This window comes from Moschus berezovskii, chromosome X, assembly GCF_049115385.1.
Source record: "Moschus berezovskii isolate FMDL1 chromosome X, NW_MosBer_1.0, whole genome shotgun sequence".
Classification (NCBI taxonomy): Eukaryota; Metazoa; Chordata; class Mammalia; order Artiodactyla; family Moschidae; genus Moschus; species Moschus berezovskii.
Window position 1 is genome coordinate 53,230,396 of NC_142488.1, and position 18,472 is coordinate 53,248,867.

The 18,472-nt window shown below is 39.8% G+C and overlaps 1 protein-coding gene and 1 non-coding gene across 3 annotated transcripts in view; one reads left to right on the forward strand and one right to left on the reverse strand.

The window, feature by feature from the left end:
• The window catches only part of SHROOM4 (shroom family member 4), a 256,710-nt gene that overhangs the window by 176,964 nt on the left and 61,274 nt on the right, over positions 1–18,472 (forward strand). The window lies entirely within an intron of this gene.
• LOC129535306 (U6 spliceosomal RNA) lies at positions 11,341–11,444 on the reverse strand. The gene has a single exon (XR_008681581.2). It is a non-coding gene; the product is annotated as a U6 spliceosomal RNA (small nuclear RNA).

An 18,472-nucleotide genomic window follows, 5' to 3' on the forward strand; every position in this document is an offset into this window, starting at 1 on the left:
AAGGGACTGGATGCCATGATCTTGGTTTTTTGAATGTTGAGTTTTAAGCTAGCTTTTTCACTCTCCTGTTTCACTTTTATCAAGAGACTTTTTAGTTCCTTTTCACTTTCTTCCTAGGGGTGGTGTCATCTGCATATCTGAGATTATTGATATTTCTTCCAGTAATCTTGATTCCAGCTTTTGCTTCATCCAGCCCAGCATTTCTCATGATGTACTCTGCATAAAAGTTAATTAAACAAGGTGACAATATACAGCCTTGACATACTCCTTTCCTAGTTTGGAACCAGTCTGTTGTTTCATGTCCAGTTCTAACTGTTGCTTCCTGACCTGCATACAGGTTTCTTAAGAGGCAGGTCAGGTGGTCTGGTATGCCCATCTCTTTCAGAATTTTCTCCAGTTTGTTGTGATCTACACAGTCAAAGGCTTTAGTGTACTCAATAAAGTAGAAGTAGATGTTTTTCTGAAATTCTCTTGATTTTTCTCTGATCCAGCAGATTTTGGCAATTTGATCTCTGGTTCCTCTGTCTTTTCTAAATCCAGCTTGAACATCTGGAAGTTCTCAGTTCACGTACTGTTGAACCCTAGCTTGGAGAATTTTCAGCATTACTTTGCTAACATGTGAGATGAGTGCAATTGTGTGGTAGTTTAAACATTCTTTGGCATTGTCTTTCTTTGGAATTAGAATGAAAATTGACCTTTTCCAGTCCTGTGGCCACTGCTGAGTTTTCCAAATTTGCTGGCATGTTGAGTGCAGCACTTTCACAGCATCATCTTTTAGGATTTGAAATAGCTCAGCTGGAATTCCATCACCTCTACTACCTTTGTTTGAGGTGATGCTTCCTAAGGCCCATTTGACTTCACACTCCAGGATGTCTGGCTCTAGGTGAGTGATCACATCATCCTGGTTATCTGTGTTATGATGATCTTTTTTGTATAGTTCTTCTGTGTACTCTAGCCACCTCTTCTTAGTGTCTTCTGCTTCTGTTAGGTTCGTACCATTTCTGTCCTTTATTGTGCCCATCTTTGCATGAAATGTTCCTTTGGTGTCTCTAATTTTCTTGAAGAGATCTCTAGTCTTTCCCATTCTATTGTTTTCCTCTGTTTGTTTGCATTGATCACTTAGGAAGACATTCTTATCTCTCCTTGCTATTCTTTGGAACTCTACATTCAGATGGATATATCTTCCTTTTTCTCCTTTGGCTTTCATTTCTCTTTTCTCAGCTATTTGTAAGGCCTCCCCAGACAACCATTTTGCCCTTTCCATTTCTTCTTCTTGGGGATGATTTTGATCACTCACTCCCTCCTGTACAATATTATGAACCTCTGTCCATAGTTCCTCGGGTACTCTATCTTTAAAAATATAAAAACTTAAAACTCAACTTGTCCAAAACTGGACTAATTTCCCTCCCTACTCTTCTTGGTGACAGACTCAGTCATTTGTTGAAGTGAGATATCTGTAAACACTCTGGACCGCTTCCTTTATCTCTCACATTTGTCCAACTAGGAACCAAGATTTATTGGTTCTACCTCCTAGACCATTCTCAGACAAGTCTCAAATCTGCCTTACCACTCTGTCCCTGAATAATGGATCATGTTGGACTATAACATTCATTTCCTAACTGGTCCACCTGCTTTTTTCTCCCTAAAAAAATGCTAGCAGATGCATCTTTCCAAAATACAAATCTGACTCTGCCATTATCATGCTTACAGTTTTTTACTGGCTCCCCAGTGCCTGTGGGGAAAGTTCAAATTCATTAGCATGGCAACCTGGATCTTCTATGTTCTGTTCAGCCTGCCTCTCTAGATTTACCTCCTACCACCCCTCCTCATACACTCTACCTTCAGAACACTATGTTTTTCTCAAATTTCCTTGATTTTTACAAGCTACTCTTTTAGAAGTACTTTTCATCTTGGTCAGTTCCTACCGTTTCTTCAGGACCAGACCTAATGCTTGACCTCCTTTATGTAGGTTTCTCTGGCTGCAGGCTCTTGTTGTTGTTGTTGTTTAATCACTAAGTCATGTTCAACTCTTTGCCACTCTATGGACTGTAGCCCACCAGGTTTCTCTGTCCATGGGATTTCCCAGGCAAGAATACTGGAGTAGGTTGGCATTTCCTTCTCCAGGGGATCTTCCCGACTCAGGGATCCAACCTGTGTCTCCTGCATTGGCAGGCGGATTCTTTACCATTGAGCCACCAGGAAGACCCTGTAGGCTATTAAACATGTATTCTGTGCTAGGCAGGTCAGGATACCCAAAAGTCCCATGACCTCTCAGTTTCCCATAGGAAAGAACTGCTTCTCTAGCTCTTCCCCTCAACTAGTTCAGTCTTCTCCCCGTGTTTCCCATAGGCCCCAGAACTCTTCTGGTTCACCTAGGACATCTGGGAAATTTTCCCTTTTATTCTCAATTTTAGATTCATCATGCCCCCACTTCCCATCCTCTATCTTTAGGCAAGGGAGATTAGAATAGTGATTAAGAATATGGGCTCTGGAGCCAGGCTGCCAGAGTTTGAATAACATCTCTGTGACTTTGTAGATCTGTGATCTTGGGCAAGTTACTTTATCTCTCCAGGCCTCTGATTTTCCTCTCTGAATAATGGAGATGACGATAGTAGCAACTGCTTCATAGGGTAGTTATGAGTATTAAGTGTTTTAATCATTTGTAATACATAGTAAACAGTGTAAGTGCTTTTGAAATAAAGAAGCCTAAAGTATGAAGTGAAAGAATCTTCTCAAATTGGCATAGAAGGCAAGCCTTTTTCTCTTCTGGAGCTGTTTTCTACTAAAGATAGCTCGTTATTATTAGGAACAAGTATATATGAGTCAGCAAGAACCCCCATTCCTTTTCAAGTCTCCTGTACTTCTGGCTTGTTTCCCCAAATGGATGACAGATTAAAGCTTCTTGAGGGCAAGGATCATAGTGCAGATTTTTTAGATTCCTTGTGTGTATGTGTGCTAAATTGCTTCAGTCATGTCTGACTTTTTGTGACACTATGGACTGTAGCCTGCCAGGCTCCTCTGTCCATGGGATTCTCCAGGCAAGAATACTGGGTTGGGTTGCCATGCCCTCCTTCAGGGGATCTTCCCAACCCAGGGATTGAACCCACATCTCTTACGTCTCCTGCATTGGCAGGTGGGTTCTTTACCACTAGTACCACCTGTGAAGCCCTTTTAGACTCCTGAAGATCCCCTGGAGGAGGGCATAGCAACCCCCTCCAGTATTCTTGCCTGGAGAATCCCATGGACAGAGGAGCCTGATGGGCTATGTTCCGTAGAGTCACAAAGAGTCGGACACAATTGAAGTGAATGCATGCACACATGCACAGACACATAATAGACACAGGATTTATTCCCATCACTCTTACAGTTAAACCCCAAATCCTTGGCCCCTGGCTCCTTTCCCAACCTTATTTCCTACCCCTCTTTGTCTTGTTTATTCTGCTCCAACCACACAGGGTTTCATGCTGTTTTTGGACCATGGCAAGCTGATCCTGTCTCAGGACCACTGCTCTGGCTGATGCCTCTGCCTAGAACATTTTCCCTCAGTATTTGCTTGGCTCCTTCCGTGACTTTGTTTATTAATACTTTTGTTGTTCAAGTATCACCTCTTAACAGAAGCCTTCCCTGACCACACACTCTAAAATAGAATTGGCCTTCACATAGATAGACCTGCAAGTTTATCCTTTACCCTGCTTTCTCTATCTTCATAGCACTTATCACTACCTGTCATATTCTATATTTATAGAGTTAAGTTCCATGAAGACTATTTTGTATGTTTTATTGATTGGTTTGTCCCCAACACCTTGAATGGTGCTCTCTTGGCTCTCAATAACTAATGAATGAATCGATGAATAAATAAATGAATGAATTCAATGCAAGTGCCTTATAGAAGGGGAAATACAACAAATTCTGTTCACTCCTAGCATCTTGAAAATTTTATAATTCTCAGTCCATGGTTTTGTCTTTCTGCTTCAGCATTTTAAAATTAAATCCATATCCATGTATGAGTTTTGTTTCAATTTGATGAAAATCACCTTGACAAAAGTTAAAATCTAATATATGTCAAGTCCAGTTTTCCAAAAAGTAACTGATTTTTTTGTTCTCCATCTCATGGGGGAGGAATGTGCATGACTGTGTGTGTATGTGTGTGTATGTGAGAGAGAGAAAGAATGAATAGTTACCTGCAGTGAGGAAATTGGGTGTCCAGGTTCCCCAGAAGGTAAATAATTTTGTTTCAATGGCTGTATATTTTTTCTCAGTTGTTGCTTCCAAATCCATTAAAAACCCCAACCGAAATACAAAGAGATGAAAAGCCTGATGAACTAGAGGTTTGTAAACATAAATACATCAGATCAGGGAATTTCCCAGGGGCTCATGCAGAGCATTGTAAAACCATGTGAAAGCTTTATGAGGAGAAACTTCAGCAGAGGAGATAGATATATGGCAGCTGCTTGCCAGCTCATGTCACCACTCAACGATGGAAGTTGCGATGTGGGAACTGCCGTTTTGGTTCTAGGATGTGCCTCACCATGAAGTAGAATGTTCCTGCCCCTGGAGCCCAAATTCTGTTCAAGCAGATGCCCTCTATTGTGTACATAGCCACTGGCTATGTGTACAACTGCCGCTGGCAGTTGAAGGGAGGTTCCCAGGCTGCCTTGGAAGACAAGACCCCACATAAGTAGCAGCCAGTATTTTGAAGAAGCCATTTGAAAATCTCTTTCAAATGTACGGTAGAATTTTTTTAGAGTGATGGGTCTCAAACTTGAGCACAAATCAAAATCACTTGGAGGGCTTGTTAAAATTCAGATGACTGGGCTCTACTCTCAGAGTTTCTAATTCAAAAGGTTTGGAGTGGGGCCCCAGAATTTATTTCCTTCAATTTCCCAGGTGATGCTGCTGCTGCTGTATGCGACAAACTTTGAGAACTATTGTTTAAGAAAAAACAGGAATTTGGAAGCAAATAATTTGGATTCAAGCCTTGTATGATTTTACCTCTGAACCTGACATGGAGTTCCTTCTTTTCTAACATGGAGTTTATAAGGTTCTTTTAAGAATTAAATGGACTGGTGTGCATGAAAGTTCTTTGGGAACTATAAATATTAGCAGTTATGGCTTCACAAATAGTACTTGCTGCCACCCCCATCATTTTTTCCTGTGCTTTGTCACCTCTTTACCCACCTTTGTCCTATCAAGCTCATCAGGCACCTAGAAAGAAACCAAAGTCAAGAAGGCCCTAAGTAGTAAAATGTTTTTAACCCAATGAGTGTGGCCTTGATGCTGACTTTGACTTGATCTCCTTTTCCTTCTGACTGGCATCTTCTCAACTTGCTCCTGTTCTTCCATCTCTGTCCACATCTCACAGCAGAGAACAGGAACTAGTGCTGATATTGGGGTAAAAAAATGTCAGGTAGAATTTTTCTTTTTAGTTAGTAGAATAAGCAGAGGAATCTGCTTCCAAACAGGAAAGCATTTGTTGGGGAAACCATCTTTCTAGGTTGGTGGGCTCTGAGCTCATTTCCCTAAGGGAAAAATCCAGATGTTTGAAAGAGTTAAGTGGGATCATAAGTATAATTGCAGATTCCTAACTTAAGAATATGTCAGACAGCTGTATTAGACAGTTGTCAGGGTAAATGAGATGTCTGTGTATGAGGGAGTCCTTTTTCTTTGGAAACTTTTCTCATTTAAAAGTAATACACATGTTATGTACACAATTTTGAAATTTTCTAAAACTATAAAGAATGAAAATATCCCTTACCCTGACACACAGAAATACTTAATGGTACGATATTAGTAATTTTCATCTATCCTCTTTACAATTTTTATTTATTTATTTATTTGGCTGTGACACATCTTAGTTGTAGCATGTGAACTCCTGATTGTGGCATGAGGGATCTAGCTCCCCTACCAGGGATCAAACCCAGGCCCTGTGCATTGGGAGCTCGGAATCTTAGCACTAGACCACTAGGGACATGCCCATACAACCTTTTAATATGTGTATGCTTGTACATGAATATATGCATATGGATATTTATTTTTTGATTTGGGCTGATACAACATACAGGTTTGTATACTGTTTTTTCTCTTTTGAAATAGCAGACTATGGGCTTCCCTGGTGGCTCAGCAGTATAGAATCTGCCTGCCTTAATTTCTCTTTCTGTTTTTCCATTGTTAGTGTATAGGAATGCAAGGGATATCTGTGTACTAATTTTATATACAACATTACTATATTCATTAAATCAGTTCAGTTGCTCAGTTGTGTCTGACTGCGACCCCATGGACTGCAGCACGCCAGCCCTCACTGTTAATCACCAACTCCCAGAACTTGCTCAAACTCATGTCAGTTGAGTCAGTGATGCCATCCAACCATCTCATCCTCTGTTGTCCCCTTCTCCTTCTGCCTTCAGTCTTTCCCAGAATCAGGGTCTTTTCCAATCAGTCAGTTCTTCACATTAGGTGGCCAAAGTATTGGAGCTTCAGCTTAAATATCAGTCCTTCCAATGAATATTCAGGACTGATTTCCTTTAGGATTGACTGCAGTCCAAGGGACTCTCAAGAGTCTTCTCCAGCACCACAGTTCAAAAGCATCAATTCTTTGGTTCTCAGCTTTCTTTTTGGTCCAACTCTCACGTCCATACATGACTACTGGAAAAACCATAGCTTTGACTAGATGGACCTTTGTTGGCAAAGTAATTTCTCTGCTTTTTAATATGCTCTCTAGGTTTATCAGAGCTTTTCTTCCAAGGAGCAAGCGTCTTTTAATTTCAAGGCTGCAGTCACCATCTGCAGTGCTCTTGGAGCCCAAGAAAATAAAGTCTGTCACTGTTTCCATTGTTTCCAAATCTATTTCACATGAAGTGATGGGACCAGATGCCCTGATCTTGGTTTTTTGAATGTTGAGTTTTAAGCTAGCTTTTTCACTCTCCTCTTTCACTTTCATCAAGAGGCTCTTCAGTTCCTCTTCACTTTCTTCCATAAGGGTGGTATCATCTGCATATCTGAGGATATTGATATTTCTCCCAGTAATCTTGATTCCAGCTTGTGCTTCATCCAGTACAGCATTTGGTATGATGTACTCTACATGTAAGTTAAATAAGCAAGGTGACAATATACAGCCTTGACATACTCCTTTCTTGATTTTGAACCAGTCTCTTGTTCCACGTCGGTTCTAACTGTTGCTTCTTGACCTGCATACAGATTTCTCAGGAGGTACATAAGGTGGTCTGGTATTCTCATCTCTTTAAGAATTTTCCACAGTTTATTGTGATCCACACAGTCAAAGGCTTTTGTGTGGTCAGTAAACCAGAAGTAGATGTTTTTCTGGAACTCTTTTGCTTCTTCTCTGACCCAGCAGATGTTGACAATTTGATATCTGGTTCCTCTGCCTTTTCTAAATCCAGCCTAAACATCTGGAAGTTCTTTGTTCACATACTGTTGAAGCCTGGTTTGGAGAATTTTCAGCATTACTTTGCTAGTGTGTGAGATGAGTGCAATTGTGTAGTAGTTTTAACATTCTTTGGCATTGCCTTTCTTTGGGATTGGAATGAAAACTGACATTTTTCCAGTCCTGTGGCCACTGCTGAGTTTTCCAAATTTGCTGGCATATTGAGTGCAGCACTTTCACAGCATCATCTTTTAGGATTTGAAATAGCTCAGCTGGAATTCTATCACCCCCACTAGCTTTGTTTGTAGTAATGCTTCCTAAGGCGCACTTGAGTTCACACTCCAGGATGTCTGGCTCTAGGTGAGTGATCACATCATCGTGGTTATCTAGGTCATTAAGATCTTCTTTGTATAGTTCTTCTGTGTATTCTAGCCACCTTCCTTAATTTCTTCTGCTTCTGTTAGAGCCATACCGTTTCTGTCCTTTATTGTGTCCATCTTTGCATGAAATGTTCCCTTGATATCTCTAATTTTCTTGAAGAGATCTCTAGTCTTTCCCATCCTATTGTTTTCCTCTATTTCTTTGCATTGATCACTGAGGAAAGGTTTCTTATCCCTCCCTGCTATTCTTTGGAACTCTACATTCATTGATTAGCTCTAGTAATTTTCTGGTGTTATCTTTAGGGTTTCCTATGTTGAGGAGGATCATGTCATCTGCAAACAGTGAGAGTTTTACTTCTTCTTTCCCAATCTAAATTCTTTTATTTCTTTTTCTTCTCTGATTCCTGTGGCTAGGACTTCCAAAACTATGTTAAATAGTAGTGGTGAGAGTGGGCACACTTTTCTTGTACATGATTTTATAGGAAATTCTTTCAATTTTTCACCACTGTGGATAACGTTTGCTGTGGGTTTGTCGTTTATAGCTTTTATTATGTTGAAGTATGTTCCTTCTATGCCTGCTTTCTGGAGAGTTTTTTTTTTTTTTAATCATAAACGGGTGTTGAATTTTGTTAAAGGCTTTGTCTGCATCTGTTGAGAAAATCATATGTTTTTAATCTTTTAGTTTATTAATATGGTGTATCACATTGATTGATTTGCAAATATTGAAGAATCCTTGCATCCCTGGAATAAAGCCCACTTGGTCATGATGTATGATCTTTTAAATATGTTGTTGGATTCTGATTGCTAGAATTTTGTTGAGGATTTTTGCATCTGTGTTCATCGGTGATATTGGTCTGTCGTTTTCTTTTTTTGTGGCATCTTTGTCTGGTTTTGTTTTGAGGCTGATGGTGGCCTCATAGAATGAGTTTGGGAGTCTGCCTTCCTCTGCACTTTTCTGGAAGAGTTTGAGTAGGATAGGTATGGCTCGTCTTTAAATTTTTGGTAGAATTCACCTCTGAAGCCATCTTGTCTTGGGGAAATAATCCCATTCACCATGGCAATGAAAAGAATAAAATACTTAGGAATAAGTTTACCTAAAGAAACAAAGGAAGTATAGATAGAAAACTGTAAAACACTGATGAAAGAAATCAAAGATGACACAAATAGATGGAGAAATATATCATGTTCATGGATTGGAAAAATCAATATAGTGAAAATGAGTATACTACACAAAAATAAACTCAAAATGGATTAAAGATCTAAATGTAAGGCCAGAAAGTATAAAACTCTTAGAGGAAAACATAGGCAGAACACTCTCTGACATAAATCACAGCAAGATCCTCTATGACCCACTTCCCAGAGTAACAGAAATAAAAATAAACAAGTAATTAAACTTAAAATCTTTTGCACAATGAAGGAAGCTTTAAGCAAGGTGAAAAGGCAGCCTTCAGGATGGGAGAAAACAATAGCAAACAAAATAACTGACAGTTAATCTCCAAAATATACAAGCAACTCATGCAGCTCGATACCAGAAAAGCGAACAACCCAATCAAAAAGTGGGCGAAAGAACTAAACAGACATTTCTCCTAAGAAGACATACAGATGGCTAATAAACACATGAAAAGATGTTCAACATCACTCATTATTAGAGAAATGCAAATCAAAGCCACAATGAGGTATCATTTCACACAGGTCAGAATGGCCACCATCAAAAAGTCTACAAACAGTGAATGCTGGAGAGGGTGTGGAGAAAAGGGAACCTTCTTACACTGTTGGTGGGAATGCATATTGGTGCAGCCACTATGGAGAATTGTGTGGAGATTCCTTTAAAAAACTGGAAATAGAACTGCCATACGACCCAGGAATCCCACTGCTGGGCATAAACACCGAGCAAACCAGAATTGAAAGAGATACATGTACCCCAGTGTTCACTGCAGCACTGCTTACAATAGCTAGGACATGAAAGCAACCTAGATGTCCATCAACAGATGAATGGATAAGGAAGTTGTGGTACATATACACAATGGAATGTTACTCAGCTATGAAAAGGACCACATTTGAGTCAGTTCTAATGATTTGGATGAAACTGGAACCTATTATACATATTGAAGTAAGTCAGAAAGAGAAACACCAATACTGTATATTAACACATATATAGAGAATTTAGAAAAACGGTAATGACAACCCTATAGGCAAGGCAGCAAAAGAGACACAGATGTAAAGAACAGGCTTTTGAACTCTGTGGGAGAAGGTGAGGGTGTGATGATTTGAGAGAATAGCATTTAAACATGTGCAAGTTGGATGCATGAAGCAGGGCACTCAGAGCTGGTGCTCTGGGACAACCCAGAGGGATGGAGTGGGGAGGGAGGTGGTGGTGGGGGTGCGGTCTTTCAGGATGGAGAGACACGTGCACCTGTGGCTGATTCATGTTGATATATGGCAAAAACCATCCCAATATTGTAAAGTAATTATTCTCCAATTAAAATAAATTAACTTTAAAAAAAGATATGCACTGATAGGAACAGACATGGAGACAGAGATAGAAATGGATTTAGAGACACTCTAGATATAGAGATAGAAATAGAAACAGAGATATGCAATATACAAAAGTCCTCAAAACAACTTTTGTTTTGTACATGAACAAAAACATTCTAAAAGAATGGTTGGAATATGGTTGACAGCCTATAAATATTTATTGAATGAATAATAATGTCTTATTTATGTAAAAATAATTTAGGGAAACAAGCGCATTTAAATATTTCACTTTATATAGTTCTATACAGGATAAGTGTTTGAAATAAAAAGTTCAATCATGTACTCAAAGGGCTATAAAAATGTTTCTCAAATTAACAAAGAAGAAAAGAATCTGGCTGCAATGCAGGAGATGCGGGTTCTATCCCTGGGTTGGGAAGATACCCTAGAGAAGGAAATGGCAACCCACTCCAGTATTCTTGCCTGGAGAATCCCATGGACAGAGGAGCCTGGTGGGCTACAGTTGATGGGGTCACAAAGAGTCAGACACGACTGAGCAATTAAACAACAACACAACTATGGTAGACTATTATTCCTTCATGTAGATACACAGTGCTTCACCTAACTTTCAAAATTTTGAACAGTTAGGATATTCCTAATTTTACATTATAATTAACCCTGCAGTCGTTGACACTTCATGTACATAAATCAATATGTTCATTTCTAAATGCTCTCTTAGGATAGAATCCTTGGAATGGAAAGATTATATTAAAGGGCAGGAACATTTTTTAAAATTTATTTATTTATTTTAATTGAAGGATAATTATTTTGCAGTATTGTGATGGTTTTTGCCATACATCAGTATGACTCAGCAGTAGACATACACATGTCCCCTCCCTCCTGAACCTCCTCACATCTCCCTCCCCACTCCATCCCTCTAGGTTGTCACGGAACTCTGGCTTTGGGTGCCCTGCCTCATACATCAAACATTTTTAAAAACAAATATAATTCACCACCCATAAAATTAATTATTTTCAAGTGTGGAATTAAGTGGGTTTTAGTATTTTTACAAGGTTGTATAGCCACCACCACTCTCTAATTCTAGAAAAAAACATGGAGTGCTTTACAAATTTGCGTGTCATCTTTGTGGGACAGCCATGCTGATCTTCTCTATATTGTTCTGATTTTAGTATATGTCAGCTAAAGCAAACACAGTAGGAACATTTTTATGTCTCTTGATAACATATGGCAAGTTTCCTTGAGGCAAATGTATACCCAATTCATTCCCATCCAGCAGTTTATAAGAATGCTTCTTTCCCTGCAACTTTGCTGACAGTTTTAAAAAATACATTGCCAATATCATTGAAAATTGCATTTTATTGTTTTGTCTTTTTGATTAGCTCTTCTTCCTCTTTAGCTGTTCTGTAGAGATATGCCATCCACTCTGTTTCCTTTGCATGCATATACTGTGAGCAGTCACATGCACTCGGGTGCCCCTTCTCTGTGGATAATGACCATACCCTACCTAACCTCTTTCTAGCACTACAGCCCAGATATCAGGCTGCTTGTGGGGCATGACTATCTACATTAGACAGCATATCAAACACGCTCATGTCTAAAGTCAAACTTGTGTGTCTGGTTCTCAACTTCCCAATCTAGATAGTTATACCACTAGCTGTTTCATGGTCATCTTAACCTCTCTTTCCTCCATATTTAATTAGTAATCCAAGTTTCTTGATTCTGTCTCTTATGTCCTTTCTCACATCCTTTCATTCTGCTGCACCCTCACTGTCACCTATCTAGTTATACCTTTTATTAAGTCTGTTGCACTAACCTACTCACTTCACTATATAATTCATCCTACATGTGGCTATGAGAATAACCTTCCTAACATACTGCTTTTACCATCTCTTTCCTCCTATCCTGGAACCTCCAAAGCCTCTGTCTTGCCTGTTGGTAAAGTAAATGTTAGGATAAACACTTAAGGCTCACCATGTTGTTGCATCATTCTAATTTTATTTCCTGTATGCCTTAGAAAAACTCTGTGTTCTTCCTTCAGTATATTCCTGCTCTTCCAACTCTTGTGTTTACAAAACACCTCGCATGACCTCTTCCCCAGTCTCCCCCTGTTGAAATTATCCTGAGTTTTCAAAATTGGAGGCTCTGCAAAGTCTTCCTTGATTCAACTAGCTGTGCTTTCTCCTTTCTTTCCTCCTTGACTGTCTGGTTTTAGACACCACCAATTTTACAGCATTTTCAACAAAAAAAATAAGAAAACTTGCTTAATAATCTTTTTATTACATGAATGGTTTTAAATTTTTATTGAAATATAGTTTATTTACAATATATCATGTTAGTTTCAGGTGTACAGCAAAGTGATTTGGAGATATATAAAGATATATAATAGTCTTTCTAAAAATTATTTTCCATTATAGGTTATATAACATATTGAATATAGTCCCCAGTACAGTAAAAACCCTTGTTCTTTTTTTAAACTCTCATTTTGTTAGCATTTCCTTTATGACATGATATTCTGCTATGTTTAGTTACATAGATTTTTTAATTAATTTTTTATTGAAGGATAATTGCTTTACAGATGTTTGCTGTTTTGTGTCAAACCTCAACATGAATCAGCCATAGGTATACATATATCCCCTCCCTTTTGAAATTCCCTCCCATCTCCCTCCCCATCCCACCCCTCTAGGTTGATACAGAACCCCTGTTTGAATTTCCTGAGCCATACAGCAAATTCCTGTTGGCTATCTATTTTACATATGGTAATGTGAGTTTCCATGTTATTCTTTCCACACATCTCACCCTCTCCTCGCCTCTCCCCATGTCCATAAGTCAATTCTCTATGTCTGTTTCTCCATTGTTGCCCTGTAAATAAATTCTTCGATACCATTTTTCTAGATTCCATATATATGTGTTAGAATACAGTATTTATCCTTCTCTTTCTGACTCACTTCACTCTGTATAATAGGTTCTGGTTCATCCACCTCATTAGAACTGACTCAAATGTGTTCGTTTTTATGGCTGAGTAATATGCCATTGTATATATGTACCACAACTTCTTTATCCATTCATCTGTCAATGGACATATAGGTTGCTTCCATGTTCTAGCTATTGTAAATAGTGCTGCAGTGAACAATGGGATATATCTGTCTCTTTCAATTTTGGTTTCCTCAAGGTATATGCCTACAAGTGGGATTGCTGGGTCATATCGTGGTTTTATTCCTAGTTTTTAAGGAATCTCGATATCTTTTTCCATAATGGCTCTATCAATTTACAGTCCCACCAACAGTGCAAGAGTGTTCCCTTTTCTCCACACCCTCTCCAGCATTTATTGTTTGTAGACATTTTGATGAGGGCCATTCTGACCAGTGTGAGGTGATGTCTCATTGTAGTTTTGATTTGCATTTCTCTAATAATGAGTGATGCTGAGCAGCTTTTCATGTGTTTGGTAGACATCTGTATGTCTTCTTTGGAGAAATGTCTGTTTAGGTCTTTTTCCCGCTTTTTGATTGGGTTGTTTGTTTTTCTGATATTGCATTGTATGAGCTGCTTGTATACTTTGAAAATTAATCCTTTGTCAGTTGTTTCATTTGCTATTATTTTCTCTCATTCCGAAGGTTGTCTTTTCACTATGCTTATAGTTTCCTTTGCTGTGCAAAAGCTTTTAAGTTTAATCAGGTCCCACTTGTTTACTTTTGTTTTTATTTCCATTACTCTAGGAGATTAGCCATAGAGGATCTTGATTTGATTTATGTTATCGAGTGTTCTGCCTGTGTTTTCCTCTAAGAGTTTCATAGTTTCTGGTCTTACATTTATGTCTTTAATCCATTTTGAGTTTATCTTTGTGTATGATGTTAGGAGGTGTTCTAATTTCATTCTTTTACATGTAATTGTCCAGTTTTCCCAGCACCATTTATGGAAGAGGCTGTCTTTGCCCCATTGTATATTCTTGCCTCCTTTGTCAAAATTAAGGTATCAATAGGTGCATGGGTTTATTTCTGGGCTTTCTATCTTGTTCCATTTGTCTATATTTCTGTTTTTGTGCCAGTACCATATTGTCTTGATGACTGTAAGCTTTGTAGTATAATCTGAAATCAGGAAAGTTGATTCCTCCAGCTCCATTCTTCTTTTACAAGGCTGCTTTGGCTATTCGGGGTCTTTAGTGTTTCCATATGAATTGTGAAATTTTTTGATCTACTTCTGTGAAAAAAATGCCATTGGTAATTTGATAGGGATCACATTGAATCTGTAGATTGCATTTGGTAGTGTAGTCATTTTCGCAATATTGATTCTTCTTACCCAGGAACATGGAATATCTCTCCATCTGTTTTTGTCATCTTTGATTTCTTTCATCTGTGTCTTATAATTTTCTGTGTACAGTTCTTTTGTCTCCTTAGATAAGTTTATTCCTAGATATTTAATTCTTTTTGTTGCAATGGTGAATGGTATTGATTCCTAAATTTCTCTTTCTGAGTGTTTTATTGTTAGTATATAGAATACTTACATAGGTATTTTTATTCATCCCCTCGTGATGATGGTTTAGTTGCTAAGTCATATCCAACTGTTGCAACCCCATGGACTGTAGCCCACCAGGCTCCTCCGTCCATGGGATTCTCCAGGCAAGAATACTGAAGTACATTGGCATTTCCTTCTCTAGGGGATCTTCCCAACCCATGGATTGAACCCATGTCTCCTGCATTACAGACAGGTTCTTTACCATCTGAGCCACCAGGGAAGCCCCATATTGACAACCTCAGTTCAGTTCAATTCAGTCACTCAGTCGTGTCCAACTCTTTGTGGCCACATGAATCGCAGCACGCCAGGCTTCCCTGTCCATCACTGATTCCCAGAGTTCACTCAAACTCATGTCCATCGATATTGACCCCCTACCACCCCTACCACACTATAAATTTCTTGAGCACAGGAATCATATCTTCTTCATTTTGGCATGTTTCATAGTACCTCTCCAAGCACCTTAAATGTAGATAGGAGTTCCATAAATGCTTGAATAAAAGAATAATAAAGACTGCTAACTATTTTTTAAGAACTACTAATGACTCAGTTTTGGGAATGGCTAAGAAGTTACAGATGCCAGGCAACTCTGATGGCATGACTTCTTTATCCCTCACTCTCCACATACAATCCATCAACGAATATTTTCAACTCTACCTCCAAGATATCTGTAATCAAACCTCTCTTCTCTACCCCTACTACTTCTTCCCCAGAACAAATCACCATTATCTCTTACCTATAAAAGCCTTTTTAAACTGTTTCCCTCGCTTCTACTCCTGCCCTGCCTAAATCTATCAGCCTAGTGAGATCTTTATAAAACTTAGATCATTGTCACCTACTTAACAATCTCCAGTAGCTTATTTCTCACTGCACTGGAAATAAAACACAGATTTCCTACCTTGACCTTGAAAACTCTGTGATCTGGCCTTCACACTTCCCCAGCCTCATGTCCCTGTACTATCTACCTTGCTCACCATATTCCAGCTCTGCGGAGCACTGATCCTCATTGTCATGTTTGCTCAAAGCAGAATGAGTAGGTTCTCTTGGTTCTATTGAGGTTCTCATTGTTACTGGACAGTCTTTGGGCTTCATACATTTAGTAGTGGAGATGATTTAGGGAGTGGCCAGAAGCAATTCTAAAGGTTTTGAGACTTGACTTTGGGCAAAATCTTTGTGGAGTTCATCATTTTCCTGAAAATTGGTACTCCAATACTGAGTTTGAGCTGAAGGAGATATTTGGCTAAGAAGGAAATCTTGTATTATTCTTGCATTCATTCCCAAGGGACGCTATGGTATTACTGATAGAAACTAAGGCTGGAGGACAAACATCCTCCACCTTCTTTATCACTCTGGGTGTTGGTTTAGGAAATTGGGCATCATAGCAGAAGCTGACTCAACAGATGGTATTCTGTGAACCTGTCGTCATTTTCCCTGTGTGCTCATATGAAGTCGCCCTCGGTCCTCTGGTGTTACACCCTTAGCTTTTATATATACAGGGAAGAGAAAAAAACTCTTTCATTATTCAGATTCTTGACTTGCTCCCCTTGCTCCTAGAAGCTGCGAAATACGCACCATCCACCTCCTTGCCTTTGGGATCATTGACAAGAAACAGTCTATGATGGGTATGTTTTATCTGCCTCTACATAGATATGTAAACTAGAATATGCTTCACAGCCAAGTCTGAAAGAGAATTCTAAGTACTGTGTTTCTAAACTACTAAGCATTTTTCTAGCCCCTAATATTTGCAGAGCTCTCCCACTTCTTTCATATGGTTGCCACCCTCTAACCTCCTTTAGAAAAATAGGTGTCCCCGTCTTTTAAAGATTCCAGTCCATTCTAAAGGAGATCGATCCTGGGTGTTCATTAGAAGGACTGATGCTAAAGCTGAAACTCCAATACTTTGGCCACCTCATGCGACGAGTTGACTCACTGGAAAAGACTCTGATGCTGGGAGGGATTGGGGGCGGGAGGAGAAGGGGACGACAGAGAATGAGATGGCTGGATGGCATCACCGACTTGATGGACATGAGTTTGAGTGAACTCCGGGAGTTGGTGATGGACAGGGAGGCCTGGCGTGCTGTGATTCATGGGGTCACAAAGAGTCAGACATGACTGAGCGACTGAACTGAACTGAACTGAGTGTGAAAAGATGGAGAAATGAAAGCGGAAAGTCAAGTGTAAAGGCCCTAACCAAATGAGGGTATTACTCTTTACTTTCATACTTGGAAAGCCAAAAGACACCCCTTGACACACATCACAGCATTTGATGGAGTCTTTACTCCCAACCCAGCATTCCCTTCCTTTCTTATTCACTACCCTGGGTTTCTTTTTAGCCTTGGATCCTGAGGTAGAGGGTGGAGAGGCAGGGGATTCAGCAGATTTATATGAAAGAACTTGACCTGGCTATTCCAAGAGGGGAGGGGAAGCAGAAGAAGTAAGGAAGTTGGAAAGGCAGAACTGGGTACCAAAGGTCCCCTCTACATAAAGTACCTATATCTCAGATGACCAAAATTATAGCTCCCCAACTGACAAGAAAGGTCTTGTCTTAAAGTTCTCTTTAAAATCATACATAATACACACACATATACATAGATATAGACATACTTACCGATACATGCACATGTATACATGCATACTTACCCATACATACACTTTTACACATTTACATACATATACATGTTCCTCCTTGGTTGGGTCTGTATAAGGAAGGTATCCAGATCAGCAGGGTCCTTCAGCTAACAGTGTGAGGGTGTGAGGAGGCCTTCAGAGATCTGTATCCCTTCATGGTGATCAAGTGGCTTTTGCCTCCTTCTGTCAGATAAACAAGCCATCCATTGTTTTGTCCACTGGTTGTGGACAAAACAGGCTTCCCTTCCTGCTGAGCGGGTCAGAATGAGTTTGAATTCCTTCATGTGGGGCAGGTAGAATGTGCTGGTAGGGGCAGAGGAGGCTGGAAGAGCCATAGAAAGTAAACAGAGCTAATCAAGGACATCATTTTGTGCTTCTCCTTATCTAAACACTTTCAAAAGAGGAAAGAACCTGCAGTAGGTTATGACCCAGACCTCAGGCTAAGCATAACCCCAAGCAACAGGGGCCGTATTTTCCTTCTTGCCCTGGGTTGGATCAGAGCCAGGGTTCTCTTTTTGCTTACCCACTGCCTTCCTCCCTCCAAGTAGTTCTTGAGGGATCTGCTGAGAGCTAGGCTCAGAGACCAGTAGTTCTGTTGGAAGGTATTGGGGTGACAGCCCTCTAGAGCAGCTAGAGAGTGACTCCTTCTAAAATTGGTCCACTTCCCTCCCCTCACCTCTCACAACAGCCTTTACAAGGGAACCTTTCTGACAGATCTGTCATTTCCACCTGCATGTGCCCACTCTCCTTGCTCCAGGCCAGGTTCTTATCCTCTGAGTGCTTGGAAAAGACACAGTCATCTTCACCTTCCCCTGAACAGAGGAGGTGATACTTGCTCATGCTGTCTGGAACTTAGCTCTGCTAAGTGAGAAGTTACCCCCTTTATCCCAACCCCATCTCCCAGTCTCTCCTTTCTATATCCCAAACTGGCCAAACTGCTCAAATTCCTCTCTTATCATCCTCTCCCCGAGGATTTCTTGAGTATATACTGCCTGTGCCCATCTGTCCATCATATCACCTCTTCTGGTGACTACCCAACTCTCATACTCCCATCCTGCCTCCCTACCTAAGGCAGTCCCCAAAA